The sequence below is a fragment of the Balaenoptera physalus genome (assembly GCF_965194825.1).
Source record: "Balaenoptera physalus genome assembly, chromosome: 10".
Classification (NCBI taxonomy): Eukaryota; Metazoa; Chordata; class Mammalia; order Artiodactyla; family Balaenopteridae; genus Balaenoptera; species Balaenoptera physalus.
This window is the reverse complement of record NC_138889.1, coordinates 69122626-69141196: the sequence shown is the minus strand read 5'-3', so window position 1 is coordinate 69141196 and position 18571 is coordinate 69122626. Positions and strand designations below refer to the sequence as shown.

The 18571-nt window shown below is 49.7% G+C and overlaps 1 protein-coding gene and 1 pseudogene across 4 annotated transcripts in view; one reads left to right on the top strand and one right to left on the bottom strand.

Moving 5' to 3' along the window:
- GALNT18 (polypeptide N-acetylgalactosaminyltransferase 18) overlaps positions 1-18571 on the top strand; it is a 339036-nt gene that overhangs the window by 58479 nt on the left and 261986 nt on the right. The window lies entirely within an intron of this gene.
- On the bottom strand, positions 690-18367 carry LOC309636488 (dihydrofolate reductase pseudogene; annotated as a pseudogene). The gene has a single exon. The product of its transcript is annotated as a dihydrofolate reductase pseudogene (transcript).

Sequence of the window (18571 nt, the reverse complement as noted above, 5' to 3'; positions counted from 1 at the left end):
GCAGATTACAGTCAGGACCATGGGTTTCCCAATCCAGTCGCTCCCAGCTCCAGGCTCACCTGTGGGGCAGCCAAACCTGTACCCGTACTCCAGGGAACCCTGGCCTCCTGACAGCTGGCTAGGGCCTCCACTCTGTCCCAGATGCCACCATCATTAGCTGGTGCTAAGGCAGGACCTGTTCTGAACTTGACTCTGACAATGGGAGTTACCCTAGATGAGGCTGTCTGGTGCTTTTAAAAAGTCTAGGAAGGCAGCATGGTAAGGAGGAAGGAGGTTGGCTCCTGGCGACAGATCAGCAGGGCTTATGTGACCTTTTACAAGTAATTTAACTTCCCTGAGCTTCAGTCTCCCCTCTAGAAAATGGGGATACTGTTCCCATCTTAGAGCACGATAGTGAAGATTCAGTGAAGTAAAACTGTCCTGTAGCTGATGCCCACAAATATTAGCTCAAATTCCATTCACTTGTTAATAAAGACCCCATGAGACAGGCATATATTATTGACCAGGGAAGCTTCTGAAATCTTTCAATGCACAGAGTGGGTGCTGAATAAAATTAGTGGACGGATGGGGCAAATGAGGCAAAAAGCTGCTTGTCTTTGGAGTCTCCAGAGGGTCTGGAGACTCTGGCACCTCTCCTCCCTCCGGCACCAAAAATGTCTCTCCCCTACTCCCCCTCTTCCTTGTAGGAGTATGGGTTTCTGGGAGGTTGGGAAAGGTCTGCTTGAATGCGTCCAGAGGTGCAGAAGCTGCCCCTGAATATCTTTGCCATGCATGGGACTAAATCTGTTGGAAATGATGGGGTGCAGGGAATTACTTCACAGAGAATAATTGGATTTCCCCCAAACAAACAGGGTGGTTTAAGTGAGAAACCAGACCTCAGGTGAGTTTTGTTACAGGGGATGCTCACCAGACCTGTGTATCCACACGCCGACACATGCCCACTCCTGGGGCCACGCTGTCAAGGTCTGACTCTTCTGAGCGCTGGAGCGTGGATTAAGCCGGGGTTGGGGAAGATAAGAACCCTGTTCCTGGCAAATGTTTACACCATGTAAGGAAAATGCTCACAAGTTAGAGCTGATAAAAGAGGCCCCTGAAGCCTGCAGGCTGCCAGAAAGGGCAGGTCCTTGGCATCTTCACTGGTGTGATTGGTGGCGGTGGGCAGGGCGTGGACAGGATGTCGTCAGTCAGTGGGCTCTGACCTTGCCCTTTGCCCTTCCCCGGGCAGCCAGGGCTCCCTTCAGGACTCATCATTGGGAATCTTAGTTTAAATCCTGCTAGTTTCTTAGCATCTTTGAGTCTCAGTTTCCACATCTGTAAAATGGGAATAATGATACATACCTCACTGGGTTGTTGGTAGGATTTAATGGGACCGTGATTTCAAAGTGCCTAGGAAGGTGCCTGCAAGAGTAGGTTCAAGGATTACAGCTTCCTGACTTCCAGGCTGCTCAGGACCAGCTCCTGTTGCTCCCCACTCCCTGCTCGCTCCTTCCAGGCCCCTCACCCCGCTGCTGGGGGGACGGTGGGCTCAGACGAACACTGTCAGCAACAGGGCCCTACAGGCCTCCAGTCTGGCTACTCTTGCCTCTCCATGAACACCTGCCACGTACAGGGTATGTGCGGGAGAGATGAACCTGTATAAGCCACGGGAGGGAACCAGACACACTCTCACAGCCCAACTGCTGAGAGCGCTCCTCTTCCCAAAGTGTGTCCCGTGGAGCGCTAGTTCCGTGCCAGGTCCATGCAGTAGAATGCTGGGGCTAAATACATTTGAAAATCTTTCTTTATGAGTGACCTAAATATATAACCACACTCAAGGCTCTATGCCACCTTGTAGTAAGAAAGCCTGGTTCACTTCTAGGGTGTCCCAAATGCATTTCATCACAGAAGTCTCCCCCCACCCCTTTTTTCACATAACACCTGCTAACAGCTGCAGATTATGTCTTTCTCAGAAGGCATGTTGGAAAACACTAGAGACACAGATTATAGATATTGCCTGAGATATTTAGAGATATTTCAGACCGAGGCACCCCGAGTCTAACCGATCCCCTCCCTCAGCATGGACCCCGACATCTCTGTGGCCCCCTCTCCTCACAGTGATCGTGCTTCCTCCAGAACCCAGCTGCTCTTGGAAAAGAGACAGGGCTGAGGGGGCCATCGGGATGGCGTTTGGGGGTGGGTTGCGGCAGAGGGGAGCAAGCCGACTGGGGGGTTATCCAAGGCAGGGCGTGGGGCAGGAAGGGGAGCTACTCTAGAGCCATTGTTGTCACAGTGAGTTTGTAGGACTTCCAGTTGGGGTACCGCCCTGGGGCAGAGAGATGAACCTGAGCTGACGGGAGCAGTGTCGGCGTCAGCGGAGGGGTGGTGACCCGGAGGATGCGTCCCCTGGCCCTTAACGGGCAGACCCATTCGTGGTTGTGAAGTGCTGAACAGTGGCCAACAGTGCGGAGGGAGAGAGGTAATAAATGTATAATTACAAAAGGATCAGGCAAAGCAGGGCCGGGAAGTGTCTGTGTGTTGTTCTGCAGATTCTCCAGTGTTCCCTTAGGGCTGTGCCCATGCGTTTTCTAGGAGTTAAGTGGATTTCTGGGCCACACTTGCCGACTTGCAACCAGGGGCGTGGCAGGTGACCTTGGCACCCAGCAGTGAGCAATTGCTGCTCAGCAGAAAGTTAAACTTAAAAGGAGGACTGCTTTGCAGGGCTCAGGAGGGGCCAACTGGTTCGCAGTGCCTGGGGAAGCCTGGGGACTGCGGGGGGAGCTTGGTGCCCCTCAGTCCTCTCCACATGTCTCCCTTCTGCTTAGGGTCTTCGATGGGTCTCTCTCAGTTCTCCTCACAATGAATGTCAAAGGCATTTCCCATCGCTGAGCTTTCCCTCCTGTCTTCTCTGTGGATTCCCTCCGGTCTGTGGGGTTGGGAGGGCATGGTGGCAGCTCTCGCTCCATCCATGCCCTGGGGCTGTGGAGATGGACTTTAGAGGGGCAGCTGTGCTGGCTGAGCAGTGTCTTGATTCCACTGGAGGCTGGCTCTGGGTTCTGGGTCAGGAAGGTAAAATATACACAGATGGGGCCACCCTGAGATTCAGGCAGCAGGCAGGAAAGTCTGCTCAGGGCCTTAGTACCAACCCTGGCTGGGGCACAGGAGGAAGACGCCAATGTGGGGATGGGAAGAGGTGCGATAAAGAAAGGGGAACCAGTCAGAACTTCAGGGTGGTTCGCAAATTTAAGAATCTATCAGAATCTTTAGAGGGCTTGTTAAAATGTGGATGTCTGAGCCCCACCCCCCAGAGTCTGTGATTCAGTGGGTGCGAGTGGGGCCGGGCCCCAGAATTTGCATATCCAGCAGGTTCCCAGGTGATACCGATGCTGATGGTCCTGAGTCGACACTTTGAGAACTGCTGGTCCAGACTAAACTAGAACTAGAAGAGCTGTGACCGGGGGTGGGGTAAACCCAGGTACCTAGAACTGTCCAGGGCTTTGGGAGTGCTCATGATGTCTGCCCGTTGCATGGGAAGCTATGGCTCCTGGAAAACAGCTGATCTCAGTCTGGAGTGGCTCAGGAATGGCGGGGGTGAGGCGTCAGAGACTGGGTGCGGGGGCAGAGGCCTGGAGATGAGGTGAGGCTGGTACTTGGTTATTTAATCAAGGAGGAGGCCCTTATCTTCCCTGAGGAAAGCCAGCAGCATCGTGTGGAAGCTGGACTGACCAAAGGCAAGTTCTTCAAGCCAGGGCGAGGGGTCTCTGCAAATTACTCTGTGCTTAGCGGGGTCTCAACTCCCTCCCGCTCTGTCCACAGTAAGCCCCTGCCTATTGAACCCTTACTGGGATCCAGGCTGGGCCTAAAATGCTTCCTCACATTTAATCCAAACTTCGAGGCTCTTTGAGGTTATGTAACTGGCCTCACAGACATTCGGAGGCTGGCTGGGATTTGAACACCGCGCTGCCCATATGCTGCTTTTCTCGGTTCAGTAGTCATTTATGCACACCTACTCTCCACCAGGCCCGGGGCTGGGCACAAGGATGCTGGAATGGATGAATTAGAGCCTGCCCTCTAGAAGCTTCTGGCCTCTCTGAGGTGATGGAAGCATGAACATACGTGAATACAGCATGACAACAGCTACTGTGGATGTCTGAACCAAGAGTTACGGGGGCCAATGGGAGGATGACTAACTTTCTCAGGGTCCTAGGCTCCTTGCCACAGTTTGGCCCTGGCAGGTGAGTGAGGCAAGTGCCTCAGAATGACACAGCTCACTGCCCAGAAACCCCTGACCAGAGGGCAGAGGCTTGACTTCCTGCCTCCTGGGAGAAGACAGGAGGCTCCCAGGGCCCCTGGCTGCTTTCTCCTTTCCCTTCTCTTTGGTGAATGCATTTGTAACATGTCACTTCCCTTTATAAAGGCTCTTATTCCAGTTCAGGAAATGAGTAGTCACCTGGGCAGCTCTCCAGGCAACTATATCCACCAGCTTTTCCAAAGCTTCAACCTGCTCTGTCCTCGCCAAGGGGGATAAGCTGTAATGGCCTCCCAGGCAAGGCCGCTGCACCTTTATTCTAAGGAAGCTAAAGAGGTCAAAAGTGTTAGAAATTTCCGGGCGTGAGGCATGTGGGTGCGGCAAGGCCTCACTGATGATCTCAGGCCCTGTCGGCTCTGATGATGGAAGATGAGGAGTACGGCGAAGGCAGTGGTCCTGAAGCCGTCTTGTCCTCTTTTCCCCGGGATGGGCTAGGGAACACTTGGTTCTCTGACAGACTCTGTTGCATAAGGAAAAGAAAAAATCAAGTTTGGCCCACGTATAAATAGACAGCAACTTTATTTAGTTTACTTTTCCTCAGAGAGGAATGAATATATAGTGTTGAGCTGACCCACTTTAAATAAAAAGTTTATTCTTCCTCATGTAAAGAAAATGAATTTGTTATAAAGCATTTGAAAAATATTTTTGGTATCTTTCCTTTGGGGCTTTTTTTTTTTCCTGTATGGAGTTTTGTTTTTCTGTCTACAGTTGGGTCACCCACTAAAATGTGACTCCTTCAGAGAAGTGTTCCCTTACCCCCCAGGAAAGGGTAAATTCCCCCATCATACATTCTCACTACATGCTTGTTCATTCCCTCCATGGTGCTTATCGCAATTAATAACAGTTATCTCCATGTTTGAACAACTATTTGCTTATTTGACTCCTCCAGATTGTCAGTGTTCAAGATAGCAGCCACTAGCCACATGTGGCTATTTAAATTTAAATTAAGTGAAATTAAGTGAAATTAAAAATTCAGCTTCTCAGTTGCACTAGCTGCATTTCAAGTGCTCAAAAGCCACACGTGGCTGGAGGCTGCTATCTTGCACGGTGTCGGAATAGAGCATTTCTGCCACAGGAAGTTCTATTGGACAGCGTTGCTCTAGACCGTTGACTCCCAGAGTACACAGGACATCCACGGTCCTTCTCTCTCGTGTCATGAAGTATCCCGTGCACCCGGAATCTGAGGATCTAGTGAAGCTTGTGAAACGCCTTATTTCTAAGTTATGGGTGAATAGAGGAGTGGAGGCTAGGTGGTGGGGAGAGGAAAGCAAGGAGAGGAAAAGAGCAGGGGGGGGCTTTCAGAAGAGCCGTGTAGGGGTGAGACAGGGGAGGGGCTTGGGATTGCTCAGCTCTGGGCTCCACATGGCACAAGGGTTGGTCAAGGTCCCCCAACGGCAGGGTGCCAAAAATCAACGTGTCCCATTGGAAAGCCATGAGAAGGGCCTGCCTTGAGCTCCTCCTCTGAGAGGTCCCAAGCGTATAGGCCCATCAACCTGCTCATCTAGGAGACTGGAGCCCAAGGAGATCTAGACACTCTACCCTGGGTCCCACCTGGGCTGGGATCATCTGAGTCTACTCCCCTGAGGGGCTGAGAGCTAAGCACTCCCTGCTTCTGGGTCTTTCCTGGGGGACGCTTTGGTTTGCAACTCTGTAATGCTGGCTGACTCCTTGCTCTCTGGGGCTGCCACCAGAGTCCTGTCTTGGAGGCCAAGCCTGCCTTTTCAGTGGCCTCTGTCCCAGCGTTATGCGAGGCTTCCTCTCCCCCGGCTAACTCCTGTGTCCAGATTAGGCCTGACTGGCAGCTGGGCTTTTTGAGAAGGTAAAATCAGCCAGGACAGGCCCTTGACTCTGTTTCCCCATCATGCTTCAGGGTAGACTGAAGGAGGTGAGTCCACAAGGATATACTTGTGTTGGCTAGCCTCTCCTAGAGGGTGAGGGCAGGGGAGGGGCAATGCTTAGGGTCCCAGCCCAGCCACTAGTTTTGTACCCAGAACTGTCCCAAGAAGCTAGTCACTCAGAAACCACCATGTGAAATAAACACTACCTATATGCAACATGGAGAAGAAACTGGGAATAACAGAATAGAGGTAGGCCAGAAAAGCTGGCCAGTGGATATCAAACTGGAAGGTCAGGGCAGGTAGAAGAGTGGAGAAGAAACCACAAGGACCAAGAGAGCCTTTGCCAGTGACAAGTTCAGGCTAAGGTCTGGGATCACATATTCCATTCAGATTGAAGCAGCCCCTTAGAGAAGCCCAAGCATGTGGGACAGAGTGGTCCCATCTGCAGTGTTTGGCACTGATGCAGAGAAAAATGCCTCGAAAAATAAACCAAGCCTTTTTTAGGTCACCTGCCATATCAGTTAGAATTAGGTTTAGCAATGAGTTGACAGAAAACTCAGTAAAACGGTGGATTAGGCAGGATAGAAGTGCGTTTCTCTCTTACATTCAAAAAGCCTGGAGTTAAGCAGTCTGGGGCTGGTCTGGCTAGTCCAGTGTCAGGGGCTTGGGCTCCTTTTAGCTTGTTATCATCTTCAATATGAGCCTTCCAACATATGGTCCAAAATGGCTGTTCCAGCTCCAGCAATTATATGTGCCTTCCACCCAGCAGGAAGAAGGAAGGAGGAGAAGTGCACATCCTTTTCCTTTAAGGACAATTCCTGGAAGTTACACATACCACTTCCTCCTACATCCTTTTGTCCAGAATATAGTTGCATGGCCACGTGTTTGGATGTGTAGAGTCATTAGTGATGGAGGGGAGCGGTGATATTGAGCACATGGCCAGGAGGCCTTCAGAGGCCCTCCTTCTGAGAAATGGGGAGCTCCCTAGCCCAGGGGCCCCAGGAGGTCCAGATGTCAGAGGGAGCTGAGGCTACAGAGAGGTTCCTGTGAGCAGAATGGCAGGGACCGGAGGATTAGCTGGGACATGAGTCTTTGTGCTGGATAGAACTGTTTTTGTCTTAGCTCTCAGTGCCTTCCCAAATGGGTGCTGGAGAGGTGCTTCCTTGCTGCTTGGGATGCCAGGGTCTGCCTTCGCTCCCTGGACTCTGGCCTCTGCAGTCCCATGAGGGTGTGCCACGCGGTGCACAGTGACTGAGGGTAAGACCAAGGTTAATTGGAAATGTCAGCCTGTGTTCCCTTTTGCAGCTGAGCCATTCAGACCCTTGGAGATGCAGATTGAAGCCTGTGCTGACTTTATTTGGGTAACCATCGACTAGGTGCTCACAGAGTCACACAGTGATGTGTAACGAGGGCAAATTCAGAGAATTTGGGATGTAAGAAATGGGAAAGGTCTGTCCTGGCATCTCAGCAGCATGGGACCGGGCTGCTCTGGAATCCCCAAGCCCTTCCCACCCAAGGAGTGTGGCACTGAGAGACAGAAGAGAAGGCCCGGAGTCCTGGCTCCGTCACCGCCTTGCCGAGCAACTCTGGGGTGTTTCAGGCAGAGGGAAGAGCACATGCAGATGCCTGTAAGTGTATCCCAGCATGTGGGGCAGGGTGAGACGCTGGAAGGGCTGTGAAGGGCCTTGAACGCCATGCCAAGGAATTTGGACTTTCTCTGGAAGACAATAGGGAACCTCCATTGAATGGATTGTAGGCTGGTGAGGATGGAATCTATGTGTATACTGCTCACCCTGGGTGCTGTGTGGAAGATGGGCTAGTGGGGAGTGTATGGATGCAGAGAGACCTGTGAGAAACCTAAGAATCATGGTAGCAGGGGGCTAAAGGACCAGCTTGGACATGCAGGCCTTTGTGTTACATGGAGAAGCTTTGTCTCAACTTCCCCTGCCTTTCCAAATGGGTACGGGAGAGGAGCTTCCCTATAGCCTGGGATGTCATAGGCTGCCTTCCTTTTTTTCTTCTGTTTTTCTTTTTGTGGAACAGGAGGCATGCCTGGCAACTTTGCAGAAGCCTGAGCCATGGGCACCGCCGGAGGCTGGGTAAGAGCCCTGTGCCTTCAGGTGGAGCAGCCCCTATTGGACAGAGCCACCCCGAGCGCCCTGTCCCCCGGGCCTCATTATCTGCAGGTGGCTGTGCGTGCTCTTTGCATCACTTACTGTCTGGAGCCTTGCCTGAGCCTAAAATTACACAAAGTAGGCTGGGAGCTCCTCTGTGGCTGCCTTCCACCTTCACTCCAGCCTGCGGGAAAGATCTGTGTCCACCAGAATTAGGAGAGGCTGGAGCACCTGCGTCCTGCCCATTGGAAGGCAAAGGGACTTACACATAGGAGCTGGTTCCAGCAGTGGCTGCTGTGTATTGTGCACCTACTGTGTGTCGGGCACAGGGCTAAATACTTTCTGTATGTTTTCTCATTTAATCCTCACAACAGCTCTACAGTGTAGATATTATTATTCTCATCTTTCATATTCATCAGTTTAAAAGTAGAGGCCAAGCAACCTTTCTGTTTGAAAATGTCTGATCAGACTGCTTGCTTCCCAGGGAGGCATCAGATGAAAATGACGAAAGCCAATACAAGACTCCTCATCCATCCGTCTGTCTGTCCATCCACCATCTACTCACCCACCTGTCTGATCTAAAATTTCACTCTGTGCCTGCTCTGTGCCAAGCCCTCTAGGAGGTTATAAGACAGAGGGATGAAGACCTGAGAAGAAATCAGTAACATTCAGGATACCTACTGCAGTAGATACCATGGGCTGTTTGGGGGAGCACATGTGTTTACACGTCTAGAGGTCAGAGTATTTGGAAAGGTTGGGCGATAGATACTGTCAGGCAGGTTGGCTGGTCCTAGGTTGTGAAGGACCTTGACGGCCAAGTCAATATTTACAGTTTATCCAGCGGGCAGTTGGAGTCATGCTACGTCTTAAAACATCACGGTGCCAGGATTTGAGTTGTGTTGGACAACTCTAGAGAAAGTACGTTCCGAGATGATGAACGCTGGGAGGTCCTCATGCGCAGGACATTCAAGAGGTGATGCTGCAGGGCCTATGCAGCAGGGGTGGGTGTGGTTGTGAAAAACAAAAAACAGAGCTGGACAGTAGCTAAAGTGGAAAAAGCAGATTTTATTCAGGACTGGTGCAGTAGGGGAAGAGACCTCTCTGTAGAACTGGGCTCAATTCCAAATACAACAGGACAAGTGGGAATTTATAGCCAAGGAGCAGGGTGGGGTCAGTGGATGGAAAAGTACTGAGAGGAAGCATCAGGGGTAAGAGGGGGGATTTTGGCTAAACTGACCCGGATTCTTGCTGAAGGCAGGTCGAGGTGATCAGACATCACCTGGGGGATGGTGGAGGATGAGGAAACCAATCAGATACTGAGCGTGATCAGACCCTGAGGGTTGGGGTTGGGGGGACCTGGCTAAACTGATTTAGCAGGATTCGTGCTAAAACTGGATGATCCAGAGATGAATGCGGGAGCCCGAAAGTCCAGGTATAATTGGAAAGTGGATTCTGAGGAGCCTGACTAAAGTCTGGCCAAGGACTCTTTGTCAGTTGGGACAGAGAGAAGAGGAAAGAATAAAAAGGCGGAAGCAGCAGGACCAGGTGCTTGAGGGTGTGGGAGAGGGGGAGTCTGAGTGGTCCGAGGGTCCTGGCTGGATTGACAGGGTCGTGTGGAACTGGTGTTCACCAAGTAGATGGGTGTGCCGGGCCTCCTCCCGGTGCACCCCATCTTGCAAATATGCTGTGGTCCAGGGGTAGCTAGGCAGCAAGGTCTCTTTGGGCTTGTAAGCCTCCTCAGGAATGTCAGGGCTCAGTGTGAGTCAAAGAAGGAAGGGAATCCGCACTGGCTGTCTGGCCGAGAGGCTGGGGAGAGGGGCCCAGCAGTTGGTGCCTTCCCCAAGGTGTCCTAGCTCTTGGAGGAGTTAGCTCTGTGCTTTCCTGGGGTGCTGTGACGTGCATCCCCCCTTCCTTGCAGGTTAGTTGATGCTTGCTTTGTGCAGAGGGGCTTGTCATGTAAATGTAAAAAGACCAAGTCCCCTGGGATCCAGGCCTTCCCTTGAGCACAGCAGCTCTGCAGGCAGCTTAGGGAAATGCATAATTCCAAATGTCATCCCCTAGGCAGTCCCTCCCCAGCCTTCTGTCCCTTCCCCGGGCTTGGCTGTCCCCTGAGTGGGGAACTGACCTTTATACATGCACTCTAGCTGCTAAAACCTCTTTTGACTAGAAAACACTTTTCAGCAGAGGCTGTTTAATCCTGTGGTGATGGCCGTTTGGGCCAGTGGAGGGCCACCTGCCACAAGGTGACTTTCTCGTGGGGTGTTCCGGAGGGGCTGGGATTTCAAGGAGTGTGGCATGGATACAGCGTGTGCACATGAATATCCGAATGTGGCCGCACATGTCACACGTATGGTGGCAAGTGCATATCCTCATGGCTGTGCATGTGCATGCAGGTTGGAATTTCTCAGTCCATGGGTTGAGCTCCACGGGGCACAGGTGATTCAGGGGTTCTGTGCCCGTGAACATCCCCAGAGACCGTGGGAGAAAGAGCTCCTCTCCTCCAAGTCTAACCTGCTAACAATATCTGCATTTCTGTCCTTCCCTTTTGTCCATGGCTGGTTTTCGTTGTTGCTTTTGCATTTGATTGCTCCTTATTTTTACAAAAGAATTTTCAGAAGTAGAGTCTTATATATACACTACTATGTATAAAATATTTAGGTAACTAATGAGAACCTACTGTATATCACAGGGCACTCTACCTGGTGCTCTGTGGTGACCTAAATGGGAAGAAAATCCAAAAAAGAGGGAATATATGTATATGTGTGGCTGATTCACTTTGCTGTACAGCAGAAACTGACACAGCAGTGTAAAGCAACTGTACTCCAATTAAAAAAAAAAAAGAAGAAGAAGAAGTTTAGTCTCGGAAAGAGCATAAGCCTTGCAGTGGGACAGACCTAACTTTGAAGCTTGGCTCTGGGACCTGCTAGTCATGTGACCTTGAGCAAGTTGCTCTACCTCTGAGCCCCATTTTTATATTTGTAAAATGGGAATGTTAGTAACACTTTCTACCTCATATGGTTAGGTAGTCATAAGGATTACACAGCAGTGAAATGATTTGATAAGGCTATAATTCTTTGGGTAAGGTTTGGGAAGGCAGGGTAGAGTAGTAATTAAGAACATTGTCTCTGAAATCAGATAGAGCAGTGTCCCTATTCAGGTTTGCCCCTTATGAGCTGTGTGATGTAGTGCAAGTTACTCAGCCTCTCTGAACCTCAGTTTCCTCATCTGTAACATAAGCATGGTAATAGGTTTCTCCCATAGTACCAGACCAGTGTTTCACAAAGTGTGGATTAGAGATAATGTGCTTGAGAAAAGTGAAGATTCCTGTTTGGGGGTGTGGCCCAGAGTTACACGCCAGGTGATTCTCATTGGATGCACACATAAGTTTGAGAGCCATAACCCTAGACTGTTAGCTCCCTGAGTGAGGGAACCATGGCTTCACATTGTGCCCCAGTGCCTAGCACAGCTTCGGGCACACGCTGAGCGCTCACTAAGTTTTTGGTTGAATAACCAAATGACTTTATGACTTGATGCAGCCAGAGCACTTAGTGTAGTGCCTGACACAGAGCAAGACCTCTGTAGATATCCAAGTGTTTCATTGTTAATAACAGGGAAGGTATGTCTCTGTAAATAAATCAGCAGGACCCAGCACTCCTGGCACACAGAACACAGTCACCCCCTCCCCACATGTACGGAAGGTTGGGTCCCCTCCATTTCCATTACAACGTGCCTGGTTTCTCTGAGGCTGACAATTGAGAGCCAGAGGAGGCTGGGCCACCCACATCCATGGGGTCTTGGTGTCCTGGTTGGGCCCACTGGCCATCGACTTCTTGTCTTTGGAGGGGATACTGAAGCCTGAGGACCTTCCGGGCTGATGAGGAAGACCCGTGTTCACCATTCCAGAGCCCAGGGTATCCATTTTTATTAGGTTTGCAGACAATCATGACAGAAGACTGGGCTGGCTTTTTATTGTTCCAGGTTTCTTGGCTTGGACCTAGAGAGAGGAAAAATGATTTAGAAAAGGCTTTTCCTGTCTGAAGAAGAATGGGTGTTTCCGGAAGCCACCAGAGCCCAAAGCACCAGCATGGGAGGTAGGGGGAAGGAAATGGGAAACAATACTGCACCCTCTCCCGTCCCCCCACCACCCTGCAACACATTTGAAGCCCAGGTCACGTCCCTGAGCCACAGGATGCAGGAGACGGTGATCTAACCCAGGGCCCTTCACTTCACAGATGAACAAGCCTGGGACTTTGGGAGAGATGGAATTTGTGCAGGTCAGTGGGTGGCTGGGGCGAAGCTGAGCCTCGGGGCCGGCGTGCTGAATGCTAAAGCCAGGCCCTTCCCCGTGCCACTCTTCCCTGTCCCCTTCCCCACACCCCTGGCCTGCCTCACCCCATTCCCCCAGCGTGGAAAAGGCTCCAGCAGCACTTGTGAGTGACCACTCTGTGCAGAGGTGGTGCAGACGACGGGGACAGGGTAGCTGCTATGGCCTGAATGTTTGAGTCCCCCCCAGATTCATATGTTGAACTCCTAACCCCCCAGATGATGGTATTAGTAGGTGAGGCCTTTGGGAGGAGATTAGGTTATGGGGTGGAGCCCTCGGGAATGGGATTAGTGCCCTTACGAAAGAGGCTCCAGAGGGATCCCCAGCCCCTTCCATCTTGTGTGGACACAGAGAGAAGGTGCCGGCTATGAACCAGGAAGAGGGCCCTCACCAAAACACGGCCATGCTGGCTGGCATCTTGATCTTGGACTTCCTGTCTCCATAACTGTCAGAAATAACTTTCTGTTGTTTCTAAGCCACGCAGGTATTTTGATCTAGCAGCTTGAACAGACTAAGACCGTAGCAGAGAAGGGACATCACCCCCCTGAAATTGAAGGCATGACAAACTCCTGACTGCAGGGTTCCCAGAGTCCCCACTGAGCCCCCTTTACCCTGCGCCAAGCCCCTGTCATTTCAGCCAGCCAGGGGAGTGGGCACAGGACTGGGGGCTGAGGTGGCCCAATTAGGAGATGGGGATGAAGCTCCAATGGTGGACACCTATGCCAGAGATGCCATCTTCCCACAGACCCTTCCTTGGGTTCTGCCCCTGAGGACCCACACTTTTCACAGATCAGCAAGGCTGGAATTAACTCAACAACTTCCTGAAATGAAGGCTCTAGAAACATCTAAGACACGGCAGCCATTTGGGCAGAGCTCATTGTTCTCTAAGTGGCAGAAATACCTGGGAAACCGGTGCCTCCCTAATAATAGTAACTAACATTGATTGAGCACTTGCCTTGCACCAGACCCTTCACATGTACTTTATGTAACATTTAATGCTTACAACAACCTATGAGGAAGGTCAGATTATTTACTTTTCCTCCGGATGCTCAGAGAAATGAAGAAAGTTGACTGAAGTCACACAGCTAGAAAATGGTAGAGGTAGGATTTGAACCCAAGCAGCTTAGCTCTTCACCTCTTCACTCCACATTCTCTTCTCAATACCCAGGTTCTTCCTCTTTAAGCTTGGCTTGTTTGCTTTCTGTAACTAGGGTGTGGAAAGAGTTATTCTACATGTGAAAAGTTATACTTGCATGTGAAAAGCAAGTAGCATATGGCAAGTTCTTCATTCATGTATTCATTCATTCATTCATTGAAAAATTGTTAAGTGTGTGCCAGCACCGCGCTCTTTGCAAGAATGACTAAGTTGGGGTCCCTGCCCACAAAGAGCTCATGGTCTGGAGGGGAGACAGATATCTAAAGAAACATGCAGATGTCGTGGAACTAGGAGAGCTAAGGGGAGGAAGCCCAGGTTGCTATGGTAGCACAGAGGTGGCTATGACTTGCTCTATCCGGTAGGGTAGAGAGGGTGAGGGAAGGTTTTAAGAGGAGGGGGGTTGGGCTAGATGAAGAACTGTTCCCACAGTGGTGGCCTGTGGGTGGGGCCAGTGCAGGAAGGGCCTTATATGTCTGGCTCATGGATTACGACTTGATGGTGCAAGCCTTGGAGAGCCACGGAAGAACAGTAAATAGCGTGGCATGATGAGATCTGTGGTTTAGAAAGACCACTCTGGTGGAGGATGGCTTGGAGAGGGTAAGGCTGAAGGCAAGGAGTCCAATTGGGAGATGACTGGATGAGTGGAGGTGAGAAAGGCAGTGGGTGGGAACTAGCACAGTAGTGGAGGAAATAGAGGTGGAGTTTGAGGAAGACTTGGTGACCAATCAGGTATGGGAAGGTGAGAGAGAGAGAAGAGTTGGGGTTGATTCTGCGTGTGAAGCATGCGTGGAAATGCAGGCAATTATTCAGGCGGTGGCAGGTTGCCCTGTTTGGGGAGGGAGGGTGAAAGAGCTTGTAGGTGCAGAGTGTGACAGTGAGAAATGTTGGCAGCCACAGTGTCACCCCATTAATCTCAGCCAGTGGGGAACGCTGCGGTCTCAGGACTGGATGTGGGCAAGCCAGGAAGCCTGTTGCTTGCTCTGTTTCATCAGGAGCCAGGCGGCATGCCTCAATGATCACATTTCTGGTTTCCAAATTCACTACCACTATTGAAAAGAGAGTTGTAACATTGCACAAACCTTGGGGCAAATCTGATGCATTTTATAGGGTTACTATAGATGGGGAGGATTTTCTAACCCGTTTTCCCTCTCTGACAAAACAGAATTTGAGTATACAGCACCGCCATCAGCAGCCTTTCTGCCAATTACACGTTTCTGTTTGGGCACTAGAAGACCTGCTTTCTGACACACATGTCTGCTGAGTTGATGTGTTTTCATGATAAGAGAGAGTCACACAGAGGGGCTGCTGTATCCTTCAGTGCTTGTTGAGGGCAACTTTTTGAAGTGTATGTCTCATTAGAGGTGGCAGGAAAGTAATAAAGGGTCACCCCAAAGTCGCAGAGCAAGCCAAGGGAAGCCTGCAGAAGGCAGATCAGGGATCAGTTTTCAGGGCCTAGGGGTGCGCTGATTGTGGGAGCCCCTTGGTGCAGCATCACCGCTGCTAATGCGATTGTCGCGATCCCAAGCTTTCTAGTGAAACTTGGTAATTAAAGGGGGAGAGTCAGTGACTCATATCAGCAAGCCACCACCTTCAGCTCTGGGAACACTTCAGTGTGCCTACAATGCATGTGGACAAAACAAACCCAAACCACCCAGGAGTTCCAGGCAGGCTATTGTCCTAGCACCAGGGATGCAAGAGTTGCAAGTTTCCATAGCAACGAGGCAGAGAAACAATTACCACGCACCTTCCAGGGCCCTTTGCCAAGGTTACAAGGACACCGTCACAGCGCTGGAGAAGATGACAGAACTGACTATCTCTGTCTAAAATGTTGACATGGAAGTGAAAAAGAGTTTATGGCACCACAAAATATGTTTAGGATAATCTAGTCCAACTCCTTCAGTTTTCAGAGAAGGAAACAAGAGACCCAGAGAGGTTAAGCCCCTCATCCAAGGTTGCCCAGCTTGGGAAGGGCTGGGCTGCAGTGCCTCCATGGCTTTCTGGTCCCTGGCCCAGTGCCCTTTTCTACCCTCCCTGGGGTTGGTACTGGGAATAGAGGTGCCCCTCGTCTCTGCCAGGTGCTGTGTCTCAAAGCCATACATCACGTTTGTGTAAAGAAAATTCTGGTGCACCATCGACTTCCTTGGTAGCCTGAGACGCCGTCTTCTTTATTTCTGACCCCTCTTTTGGCAGCACCTGCTAACACTTTGGTGCTCTGGTTTTGTTCTGTTTTGTTTTGCTCCCTAAGATCCAGACATAGCTTTTCTTCCGGCTTTTCTTTCTTTTTTTTTTTTTTTTTAACAGTTTGCAGCATGCTTTTTCCCACACATGAACATTTTTTAAACATTTTAAGTATTATACACAATTTGCTTCTTTTATTTAGCAGTTTTGGGCATTTTTCTGTCAGTACTTCATTCTTTTTAGCTGCTGCACATGTTACATTTTATAGACATGTTGGTTGGTATTTCTTATTAATCAACATTTGGGCTGTTTCCAGGTTTGAAAAGAAAAGTTGCAACAGATACTCTTGGATTCATTTCTTTGTTCAGGATTAATTTTTAGAAGTGGAAGTTCTGGGTCCAAAACCAGAATATTTTGTATTTTAATTGATATTGCTAACTTACACTCTAAAAAGGTTGTACCAATTTATAAGGCAGAAAATGCTATTTTTCTTTTTTTTGGGTACTTAGTCTAAATCTTCCCTAACGTGGTGGGTAAAACATGTTTTAATTTTCATTTTTTAATTCTGTGAAGTTTAGTTTCTAACTTACTAATTTTGGTTTCTAGCAATATTCATTCTCAATTTATTACCTCTTTGAAGTTTTAATTTTAGCCATTATGCTTGATATTAGATTATTCTTTTTTGTAAAGAGCGGCCAGTTCTTGTTCTATCATTGTAACATCCCATGCAACCTCACTGAAGATCAGAAACAAAGTTTTTTAAGGTCTCAGACCTTCTCCTTTAACCACCGAAAAGGTAGTCTTGTACCTGTCTCTTTACTATCCCTGTGGAATATCCTGGAGTTTTCAACTTGTTGACTCCTGGTCTGAGTGAACAGAATTTTTTTAAGAAGTGTGATATAAAGTAATCCACAGTCCCTCTTTTGATCTAATTTTAATAACTGAATGCTAGCTCTTCTGTTTATAATCCATTTCTGACCTTTGGACCCATCTGCCTAGCTCCTAGCTCTATAGGCTCTGGTTTCAGCTCATGCTACCAGGGCACTCTCCCACTTTGGGCTGTCTTGGTAGATGTTCTACCCTAGGCAGGTGCTGGTCACCTATTCTTGACTCTTGATGGGCGTTCAGGCAGTTACAGCAAAGAAATGTTTCACAAATGGTATCTGATACAGTCTAGTTAAGATTAATGGGGAATAAAAGTACTTTGCTTAGAAATAATTATCCATAGATCTAAAGTCAACAAAAGTCTCTACAATAAAAAATACATAATTTTGGGGGGGCAGGAGGAGGCTTGAAATAGATCAGCAAACACTTTCACATTAATTGTTCTTTTCATATACTTCAAATTTGTACTTAATGCCTTTCTCCTCCTGGACATCAGAAGGAACACCTGGATATTCTGGGAGAAGTTTGTATTTTTCAAATCACTTTCTGGAAAAAATGTGTCACTTTCAAATTCCTGCATGATCCTTGTCACAAATAGTCTAAGATGGCCTGGCCTGCTCATGGCTTCCGTATAAACAGAACTGCCTCCCACTATCCAAACCATGTCCACTTTATTTGTTAATTCTGGTTGCTCAATAAGTTTTAAGGCATCATCCAGACTTGTGGCAAGAAAATGAGCTCCCTGTGGAGGTTCCTTGAGTTCTCTACTGAGAACTATATTAATTCTGTCCTTTAAAGTTCGATTCTTCTCTGGAACGGAGAACCAGGTTTTCCTGCCCATAATCGCCAAATTCTGTTTACCTTCTACTGAAGAGGTTGTGGTCATTCTTTGGAAATACCTGCATTCTTTCCTGAGCCGGGGCCAGGGCAGGTCCCCGTTCTTGCCTATGCCCGTGTTCTGGGACACAGCGTCAATGCAGTTTAGCGGACGAACCACGACAGCAGCAGAAAACACTTCCGAGCTAGCACGTCACACCAACACGGGGATCACCCACCAGCTTGGCGTGAAATATTTTCTTCTTCCAGCTTTTGAGGAGAGTCTTTAATGATGAGTAAATAAACTGAAGTAGTTGAGATGGATCCATTAGTTCATTGGTGGGGGGCCAGGGGGCCTGGAACCCTTCTCAGGCTCCCCTGTGGACAGCTTCCCTCTGTGCTCCTAGCAATCCAACCTCACGGCTGCTTGGTGTTTCCGCGGTTGGAGCTGGGTCCTCCTGGGGCCTTCTGAGAGCTGAGCGTGAGGCTGCTGTGGCTCAGGCCTGTGTCTCTTCCTGTCTTGAAAGTGGATTTTCCTGCAGGAGGATGTGAGCATTAAGAATGTGTCAGGACAGCTCTCTGGAGGGGTGGCCAGACCAAGAGACGGCTACTTGCCTCCTCCTCAGGAGAGGCCTCTGGGTTTAGCTCCAACTCTGGGCCTACATGGCAAGTTCCAGGAGGCCATGGTCTGAGCATCTCTCTCGGGGAGCTTTGTCCCCAGGACGAAAGTGAAGGGAGAAGAAGAGTAAGGCTCCACTGCTGACTTAGCCGCACTTCGGGGCAAGAGGAGCACGGTGGGTAGGAAGGCGCCTCCCTCAGTCTGGAGCCCTTGAGAGGGAGCCTGGGTGTCAGACGTGAGGGCAGAAGCACAAGCTCCAGATGGATTTGTTATCAGCACTGGGCCCTGCGCAGAGCCGATGCACAGTTCCCTTTTGTCAGGTGATCGAATTCATTCATTCAGCATGAACTGAGCAC